This window comes from Dermacentor variabilis, chromosome 10, assembly GCF_050947875.1.
Source record: "Dermacentor variabilis isolate Ectoservices chromosome 10, ASM5094787v1, whole genome shotgun sequence".
Classification (NCBI taxonomy): Eukaryota; Metazoa; Arthropoda; class Arachnida; order Ixodida; family Ixodidae; genus Dermacentor; species Dermacentor variabilis.
The window spans coordinates 118,237,926-118,248,599 of NC_134577.1; the positions used below are offsets into that span (position 1 = coordinate 118,237,926).

Consider the following 10,674-nt stretch of genomic DNA (forward strand, 5'->3'; position numbering starts at 1 on the left):
CATGATTTCATCAGGGGCCAACACCAATGCTATACACAACAACGCCATTTCTTATTGTTTTAGAATGACCTGAAGAAAGACTTAACTGTGCGTTCACGGATGTAGGACGAAATAGCCAGCAGGTATGAGCCACTTGAAAGCGCAGGCGAATATCCAATACTGTAGCTCGTTCTCATGAGGGTGTTCAACCGTGAAGTTCAGCCCTAGCCCCGATTTTTCAAATATTTTCTGAGCGTCAAGAACCCGGTCCTCCAGCCCTCCCCTGTAGACAAATGGCAGGTAGTCGTTCACATAGCGAAAAACGCGAACAGCTATTCTACCCAGGTCGTCACTGATGGCCCTATCAACTTTCGACAGAAAGATGTCGCTAAGGACGGGTGCTACTCTGGAGCCAATACAGACCCCCGACTTCGGAACGAAAAGCTGTCCTCGCCAGGAAATGTAGGTGGATGACAAATACATAGGAGTTCCAAAAATGCTTCCTCAGAGATATACCACACTGCACAATTAATTTCTGCTCGTTATTATACTCCGTAAGGCACTCCTCTACAGCAATCATAAGTTCTGGTTGGGGTATTGCATAAAACAAATCCTCAACGTCTATGCTGAACACATTGCATCCGCCTGGATCTGTATCCTGTAAATACCGTACCACTGCCATGGAAATGGTATCGAGAAGGGATTTACAACCTCCAGTTTTGAGAGGTGCTCCTGAAGGAAACCAGAAACAACATATTGCCAAGTTCATCTTGCCGATACGATTGAGCGAAAAGGTAGGTACAGTTTTTGAGTTTTTACAGAGAAAAAGAGCCGAAGTTCCGACCCTGTAGCATTTTTTATACTTCTACGAAGGCGGCTTAGGTTTAAGCCCACTATGAGTGCTAAAGCAGGGTTTCTAACCCTGCTGCTCTGGAGTTGGGCAGGAATGAAGTTCTTTTTCAGTGCGGCAGTAGCCTTATCCACATACACAGGCTTTGAAACCACCACAAACGACCCTTCTTTATCGGACTGTAGTAGGCACACCTTAGATGACGTTAAATAGTCCACCAGTGGCTTTAGGTTCGTTGATATGCGTACACTCTCGACGACTACCATTTGTCTACAGGGGAGGGCTGGAGGACCGGGTTGCGTTTTTACAATTGCTAGTAGGTACAGGGCGTTTCTCACGGCGTTCGACATATCTGCGCATGCGCGAGTAAGAGCAGGGGCGAGAGAGAAAATCTGGGGGCCTTTGCTCCTTGAATATTTGAGTCTGCCTAGGCACAACGGAGCAGGTTTCTTAGCGCTTGTTGCATGCGTTCGTCCCCTAGGCATGCCGGCATTGCGGAGTGCGGTCCAGTGGGCACGGACGCCCCATTTGGTGGTCGCTGTGTCTGAAGGGGCAAGGTGTTGTATAAGTCGCGGGTCGCACTTTCAGTCGCGACGATAGATTGCATTTTTTATAAGCACTGCTCCAGGAGGGCACATGTACCCGGCAAACGGAGGCCTCAGGAGAGCCCCTGAGGTTATGTTAAAGCAGGCGGCGCAGGATCTCCAGGGCGCCCAATTGGTAGCGGGGAGATGAAAGCATGAAGCAGGGCGGCCCGTGGGTTGGGGCAGCAGAGGCCGAAGCGTGCCAGGGGGCGTTCGCATAAAAAAATTGGTTGTCCGCGACAGCGGACAGCCTACCTTATACTGCCCTGGCACGCGCGCAGGCCTCGGCGAATCCCAACCCACGGACCAGTCCAGGTTCTAGCTTTGTCCTAGCAAAAATTCTAATACAAAAGTTAATAGCGTATGAGGTTATTAACACTAATACAGTCTATTATGTCCATTAGTGTATTGGTCCAATAGATCAATTGGTGTATTAGTCTAATAGGCCTATCGGTGTGTTAGTTTAATAGGCCTATTAGTGTATTAGTCTAATAGGTCTATTGACGCGAAAGAAAATCTTGCAATGAACCAGATACAGAACGAAAAACAGGCATAATTGCTAGAAGCATTTATTTGCGCAGCATCTATTTTTACAGGTTCCTCTTTCGATATCTTCGTCAGGCCAGCAATCTTGATGGCCATAGCTTTTAATCCACTTCGACTGGAGGTCGTCCTTTTGAAGAAGTGGTTAAAAGAACCTTGGCATAAAAATACACACATAAGAAACACTTAAAAGCAGGGGTTCTAGTTCTAACACCAAACGTTTAAGCTGGCAATATTTACTTATAAATTGGAATAATGTGGCTCCGCAATTTCCAAACTAACTTTCGGACAAAGTGCGATATGCTAGCTCGAATTGTTTATCATAATGAATAATGACGCCACCTGATGCGACTGAACAATAAGAAAGCACGCAAAAGCAACATAAGGTGTGGTGTGTGTTACATCGAAGCTGTAGGCAATAAAGTGCAACTCTAGGCAGAAATCTCGCACAGCATTGTCGGAAACAGGCACGTCGTTGCTTCAATGCGCACAACAATCGGCCCAATGACACACCTGACATCCACCATTGGCATAAAAAAAGAAAGAAAACAAATTTATACTGTACTATAGAAGCGTAAATAAGTAGAGTGATTACCTCCAAATGGTAGAATCGACGTTGGAGAAGACACATCACGTCGATGCACGCTGATAGGTCGACAAAGCCGCGAACCACAGGGGTAGAAACAGCAGCTGAAACTATCCAAATATACTACTGCGCGAATAAGATTGCACTGGTGCCAACACCTCGGGTTCCTTAAAAACACATCGTTCATTCACTCAAAATCTCACACGCCTCGCCTTGACATGGCTACAGTGTACTAGAATAAGGGCAGTGTGTTCAAGAAGCGCTCGCCGCTGAGGCACTTCATGTAGATAGCACGAGATGGCGCTGTAGGAACATGGGCTGGAATTTGTCTTGGTCTTGTTTGGATTTGGTGGCGAATGGACGTGCTTTTCGGGGCTCCGTGGCGGCGACGAAATCTTAAGCTTTTGTGCATGCTTTGAGCTTGATTCTGTTTTTTTATTTGCTGATTTTTTGCCTTTAAATAGTAATTGGGTGGTTTTCTTTTTCTTTCCTTTTTTTTCTCTCATATTTCGGGTGCGCGGGTGTGCTTCGTGTACATTTGTTTTGCAGGATGGTTAGAGAGTCCTTTCGTGCCACGTGCTCCAACACGTGCAGCCAGGTGGGACGTTGAGTGTTTGTAGTCTTTAAATGGTACCTTCGAAGTGGCAAGACAAATAGCTATTAGCGGTTTTACTGCGCGTGTTTTGGTAGGAAAGTGGCCGTGTGGTTGAGCGCGTGCGCGCGCGTGTCATACCTTCGGTCTCCGCGACATTGATTGTTTTTGAAACAGTGGTGAGAGTTGCTTTGCGACATTTTGAGGATTTGGATCCTGTGCGTATCGGTCTTTGCTAAATGGCACGCGCTCTGCATTGATATAGTATTATAGTATTTGCATCAATACTAGCATTATTATACTATTGTAGTATTTGCAAACAACCGTGCAATGCATGGCGAGAAAGACGGTAAAGCAAGGAGTGCGCGGGGGGGGGGGGGGGGAGTCCCCTCAAGGCAGATGAGGAGACGGATGAGAATGGAGAGGGCATCGAATCAATCGGCACACAATGTAATGTCGATATTAGGCTGCAGAAAATGGAGGCTTTCCCGGAAGAACTTCTCAAATAGGTGCAAGAGCTCAAAAATGAGCTAAACAGGGAGCGTGATGCACGGAAGGTCGTTGAAAAGAGACTTGAAGCAGCCGAGGAAAAGCTGAGCAGGACCGCCATTGTGAACGAGAATGCGCGTTAGAATGAAACGCAGACCCCCTACGCGACAGGCCAGGGGGGTCAGCGAAATACGTGGAATGCATGCAGGGTGATGAAGGGTTACCTGGAAAGAGCGTCACCTACCTTGAGGCCGCCACGCGGAAAAAGCAGGAGCCCAGGGGACAATGCCCCTTGTCGAGACCGAATCACGCGCAAAAGGACAAAGGGAAGCAGGGCGAGGTAGGAGAGAGTGAAAGGGTGATTGATTATCGCTGGCGACCCAAACCTGGCTGGGTGCTCAAACGCAATTGTGGAGAGGGTGAAAGGCGACAAAAGAGTGGCGGTAGGGACATTTCCAGGGCGGACAGGGGGTTCTGTCATGGAGCGAGCAAAAGAAAAGCTCGCGGATAATGCCCACGTGCGCAACCTTGTCATAGTAGCAGGTGGGCTAAATGACGTCCTAAACGGGAAAGGGACAGGACGAGCCCAGCGCTTGACGAAGGGGGTGGACGACTCGCGCGAGCTACCCCTCAGGTGCAGATCGTGGCGTGCACGGTGCCGAAGGTGCCTGTACGTGACAGTCACGTACAAAGAGCCGTAGTGGCTGCTAATAAGGCAATATAGAAAATGAGCCGACAGAAAGGCTTCGAGGTTGTCGAAGTAAACAGGGAAGTGAGAAGTTGTGGTGGTTTTAAACGAGACGGGATCCACTTCAATTACAGGCTGGCACGAGAAGTGGGCTGGCGACTTGGAGGTCGCACTGTTGCTTTTTTAGGGGGCCCGCGGGCGCTCAGGAGGTCAGAGTAGATAGTAATGAAGAAGTTCCCCTAGGGGAACATCAGAAGAGCATCGCCGTCGATAACAGAAAAAGGAGGAAAGCAAGAAAAAGAACTCGCCATGCAATAGGCTACATAAACATGCAGGGTGGCAGAAGAAAGGAAAAGTGGGCAGAGATGGAGGAGCAGTTACATAGAGAACAAATAGGGGTGTATGCGGTTACAGAAACGCACCTTAGAGACTCAGAAGAGCCGCCAGTTATTGGGAATTATGTTTGGGAAGGGGGGTGCAACAAAACTAAGTCGGAAAAAAAAGGGAGGGGGAGTCGGAGCGCTCATCCATCAGGGAGCACAATGGAAAAGAGTAAATTCACATTGTCAAGAGCATCTCTGGTTATCAGGTACAATGAGTGGGAAAGCAACTTGGCTGGGCGTTACGTATTTGTGAACCGGAAAAAATTGCACAGAGAAGAATAAACAGTTAGTGGAATGCATAAGCGCGGATATTAAGGTTTTCGGGAATGGTGCTGAAATTGTCCTATTAGGTGACATGAATGCCCACATAAAGGATTTAGATGGCCATACCGAAAATACCGGGTAGTCATTGCTAGACCTTTGTGAGCAACATAACCTCGTGATCGTGAATACAGGGCCTAAGTGTGTAGGACAGATCACGTGGGAAGTGGGAAACCGGCAATCGACCATTGATTACTGTCTGATGACAGAAGCAATTCATGATAAGTTGAGAGAAATGGTCATCGATGAGGAAGGGTTTAGCAGCATAGGGAGTGGCCATAAACGCGTCATGTTGAAAATGGGATATGTAGTTGAGAAAGAGAGCAAGGAGAGCAAAATGGCCAGTCCAAATTTGAACGCTGAACAAATAGCAAATGTAGTCAATAGAGTTGAGGAAGAACTTGGCAAAAGGCCAAGTAAAGAGTGGGAATATGGTGAGCTTGTAAATGTAATAACGACAGAAGTACGGAAAGAGAAGCAACATGTTCGTTGGGAAGGAAAAAAGAAACCGAAAAGCTGGTGGAACAAGGATATACGAGAAGCGATCGCCGAACGACAGAAAGCCTCCCGAGAGCACAGGCAGGCAAAGAAGGCGCAGGTGCCGTAGGATGAAGTAACCAGTAAATGGGAAATATGCCGGGAGAAAAAGTCTGTGGTTCAAATACTGGTGCAAGCAAAATTAAAAGGTGAAAGTGAACGTTGGTTGTCCGAAATACGTGAGGAAAAGAAGGCTGAACCTAGAATGTTTTGGAACCACATAAAATTATTAGGCAAGAAGTCAACAACGATACAAAAACAAATCCTAGACGAAGATGAAACCAGACTGGAAGGAGAAGCGGCAATAAATTACATCCGCAAAGTAACAACCGAATGTTTCCAAGGCAATGAAGAGGTTGTATTTGAAAGAAAAAAAGAGTATGAAAGAGACCCAAGTGGAAAAGGAGTTGGTGCTGACAAATTTAAACTGGAAGAAAGCGGAAGAGAAAATTCCTAAGCGCACTACCACAGGGCTAGACGAGGTTCCCGTTAGGCTGATAAATGAGCTAGGAGCAAAAAGTAAGGAAGCTCTGGTGAAAGCAGTGGAAAAAATTTTAAAACATAGACGAATACCAGACAGTTGGCGACAAAGTAGAATGAATTTAATTTATTAAGGTAAGGGGGAGAAAGATAAAATTCACTTGTATAGACTGTTGACCATTACATCGGTAATATACAGGCTAGCAAAGCAGGCAATCAAGTTAAAGCTTCAAGCATGGGCAGAGAAGATTGGCATTTTGGGTGAAATTCAAAATGGCTTCAGAATAGGTAGGCGTTTGGATGATAACTCATTTGTTCTTACTCAATGTATTGAAATATCAAAGGTAGAAAGCAGACCGTCATATGTGGCCTTTTTAGATATTACAGGAGCCTATGACAACGTAGACCGCAACATTTTGTGGGATATTCTAGAAGGGGAAGGCTTCGGTGACGATTGTCTACAGCTTTTGAGAGAGATTTACATAGAAAATACCGTTTAAGTTGAACAAGACGCGATGAGGAGCGAGGAGAAAGTTCATATCAACAAGGGACTGAGGCAGGGGTGCCCTTTATCCCCGCTGCTGTTTATGATGTACATGGTGAGGATGGAGAGGGCGCTATAAGGAAATAATATCGGGTTTAATCTCTCACACGAACAGGCGGGTGCAGAAATAGAGCAGCAGCTCCCAGGTTTACTTTATGCGGGCGACATTGTGTTGCTAGCCAACAAGCAAAGTGATTTGCAACGTCTGGTTAATATCTGTGGACAGGAAGGCAAGAATTTAGGTTTGAAATTTAGTGTTAGAAAATAAGGTGTTATGGTATTCAATGAAAACAGTGAACAGACAGTGGAAACACAGGGCCAAGAAATACCTGGGGTAACAGAATATAAGTACCTTGGTATATGGATAAACGAAGGCAATAGATATATGGAAACACAGGAAAAAACCATAACAGTAAAGGGTAAGAAAAACGCAGCCATAATGAAACACAGAGCGCTATGGGGATACAATAGGTACGAGATCCTCCGAGGTATGTGGAAAGGTGTAATGGTTCCACGACTTATTTTTGGAAATGCGGTTGTTTGCTTTAAATCAGGGGAACAATCAGGACTCGACGGGAACCAAAGGTCAGTGGGACGCCTCGCATTGGGCGCTCACGGAAAGACTACAAACGAAGCTGTGCAGGGTGATATGGGCTGGACTATTTTTGAAGTGAGGGAAGCTCGCAGTAAAATTGAGTGTGAAGAACGACTGAGGAATGTGGAAGAAAGTAAATGGACTGGGGGAGTGTTCAGGTTTCTGTACAGGAAAAACATTGATTCACAGTGGAGGAAAAGAACTAGGAAGCTTACCAGCAAGTATGCGGCCTGTAGGGTGTGCAACACAGCAGCAAAGAAGGTCAAGCGTCAAGTCAGAGAGGCTGAAATAATCTCATAGGGAGCGGCAATGGAAAAGAAACCTGCCATGAGTAACTACTTAAGAGGAAAAAACGAAATCAGGAAAGAAACCATTTATGATAACTCAAAAGGAAGCTCATTACTTTTTGAAGCGAGATCGGGATGCCTTAAAACACGCACCTATAAGGCGAGATATAAGACGGAAGAAGAAGCATGTGCTTGCTGTGGTAAAGCTAGGGAAACGACGGAGCATGTTTTATTAGAATGTGAACACGTCTACCCAGCGCTCGATTTAGGCACCACTGGCATCCTTGAAGCCCTTGGGTTCAGCGGGAGCAGTGGTAAAGTAACATGTCCGCAATAGGCATTAGTAAGAGGTGATTGGAGGATTGGTGGAAGAAAAGTAGGGAAACGACAAAAGACGGAGACGTACAAAAGCATAGTTCGCAATAGGGGATCAGACAATTTGGGCGTGGTTGTACATAGTGTTTCTTTTTTCTTTTTCATTGTTTAACCTAGGTAGGACATTCGGCAGTATAATAGCAAGAGCTTGGTGGAGCAACAGCCGCATTCCAAAGGGGACGCTCATAACATCCATCCATCCATGGAAAAGAAACCTGCCATGAGTAACTACTTAAGAGGAAAAAACAAAATCAGGAAAAAAACAATTTATGATAACTCAAAGGGAAGCTCTTTACTTTTCGAAGCGAGATCGGGAAGCCTTAGAAAACGCACCTCTTAAGCGAGATATAAGAAGGAAGAAGCGTGTGCTTGCTGCGGTAAAGCTGGGGAAATCCCCCACTGTGGGTATGTGTCACGGCCACTCAGGACAACAACAACAACAATTATCGAGCATGTTTTATTAGAATGTGAAGGCGTATGCCCAGCGGCCGATTTAGGCCCCACTGACCACCTTGATGTCCTTGGGTTCAGCCAGAGCAGTGGAAAAGTAAACATGTCCGCAGTAGGGATTAGTAAGAGGCGCGGGCCTGGAGGATTGGTGGAAGAAAAGTTGGGAAACGACAAAAAACGGAGACGTACAAAGCACAGTTCACAATAGGGGATCAGAAAACTTGGTTCTGGGAGTTAATCGTGTTTCTTTATTATTATTGTTTAAGCTAGGTAGGACATTAAGCACTATAATAGCAACAGCTTGGTGGCGCAACCCACCACTCCGTTCAAAAGGGGACGCTCATAACATCCATCCATACATTCATCCATCCATCCAGCCACGGCTAGCAAAGGATGTGGAATGCGTGCAACGTGGTGAAGGATTAGAAGAGCGGCACCTACCTTGAGGCCGCCACGCAGAAAAAGCAAGAGCCACGGCCGCTCAATGGAACGCACTTGGTGCGGCCCGTCGCGTCGGCCAAGAGAGGCGTGACGCGCCTAGTTCCCATCGCCACCGCCGCAGCGCCACTGCTCCGGGACAGTTGCGGGGGGAGAGCTGTGCTCCGCCCGCCGCGGCCGCGCGGTCAGCGCTTGATTTGTTCCGATAAAGAGCTGCGTAGCGGTGTTTCACAAAATATGAATGGTAATGTCAACTGGCGATTTGCTACTTCAGCATCGCTGCAGTTGTCAGCGACAGCTTGTGTGGGAAGTCAACTATGTTAGGTGCGCTTCTTCGAGCGTTCAACACACACGAAGCCGGTTATCCGCTATATTAACTAGTTGCATATAATTAGTTGGTTAGTACGAAAATGCTCGTTTTAAGAAGTCCGAACTCTGATCAGTCTGGTCCACAATTAGAGCTGATGATTAACGCTGTTTTACGTTTCTGGACATGCAGAAATGTACTGCATTATAGTTCAGCCGGTTCACGGGTATATGCGGGACATATTTTCCAAATGGGCACTACTAGCCTACATCAATGGTCGGAAAGAAAAGAATAAAGCCAGAAGTCAGTAGGTTGAGTCCAGTTTTTCTTTTCATTTCAAAGTTCATGTACACGGAATCTGAAAGCGTTACAAGCACAGAACTTTCCTCAAGCGAGGTTTATCAGTAAGCAAAATATTTCCACTGTCGAATTCAGGCTGCTAGCCCAGTTCGTCAACAATGGTCTTATGAGCTTGCTCAAAAATACTCTGCAGAGGTCCTCAGCGTGGTTGCGATCCTCTTTTTCACAAGTCAGCGCCGAAAATTGTGTGAAATGAGGAAGTAGCGCTGACATCACGGTGTTGCATAGCCTGCTGGTTCGTCTCGCGTCTGAGCACTTCATGACCTTGGTGACGAAGGTGCATACAAGCTTACACAGGCCAACTGCTTCTATTGTTGGGTACCTTAGCCATCCATCATCAACGTTGCGGATCGATCTATAAGTTGCTTCAGCTGGCCTCGCTGCTTGAAAAAGGAGTTTGCAGGAATTACAAGCCACCTGAAGACGAGCATAACAATTTAGCTTGAAAAACGGTACTAAAAGAACATAATCTGATATATTCGTAATGAAATCAGCCACAGGCATATATATATATATATATATATATATATATGTGGGGGGGGGTGAATTAGTCGCTTAAACAAAGGACAAAAGAATGCACGCCTAATCCATTTTTTTAAACTCGTAAAACAACTTTACCTTTTCCTCACATGCACGTGCAACGTAGCCGGCCATGTATACGCATTTGGTGCTAACTCTATATCAGCTACTAGCTCACTCCCCATAGTGATGAATTCAAGGTCACTCGAGAGCTCACTGGCTGCAGATGAGATGGCAGCTGGCAAGACAAGTTTCACCATCCTGAATGGGAAGTTCAACGGCTGTTTTCGCCAAACATGGCGAAACCATGTTCTTCAACCATGCTGCCCGCCGTTGAGGATCGCACGGAAATTCATAATATCGGATCGTCGGATCTTTCCTTGCATTGGTGCTGCACAGCGGCACACAGCAGTTGCGCGGCATGGCACCGTCTGTACTAACGTCTGTTCACACCGTACACGATCACACACGTGCGCAGATCCAGTAGGGCAGTCGTATATCATAAAGAAACCCGCTGCGACGCGTGAGACCCACTGGCTCTGCGGCGCTCGGGCGCTCTTCCTCCAGCAAAGCGTCCCGGAGCAGTGGCGCCCCGACGGCGGAAACTAAACTCTCGCATCACGCCCTCGCCCAGCGCGACGCGACGGACCGCACCAAGTGCGTTTCCATTGAGCGGCCGTGCAAGAGCACAGGGTACAATGCCCATTGTCGAAACCGAATCACACGGAAGAGGACAAAGGGAAGCAGGGAGAGGTAGGAGAGAATTG

General features: G+C 46.8%; 1 long non-coding RNA gene across 1 annotated transcript; it reads right to left on the minus strand.

The window, feature by feature from the left end:
- Window positions 1–1,990: 1,990 nt before the first annotated feature.
- LOC142559688 (uncharacterized) lies at window positions 1,991–8,910 on the minus strand. Its single transcript, XR_012823199.1, has 3 exons — window positions 8,725–8,910; window positions 2,552–2,652; window positions 1,991–2,111 (listed from the first exon to the last, which is right to left on the minus strand). It is a non-coding gene; the product is annotated as an uncharacterized LOC142559688 (long non-coding RNA).
- Window positions 8,911–10,674: the final 1,764 nt, after the last annotated feature.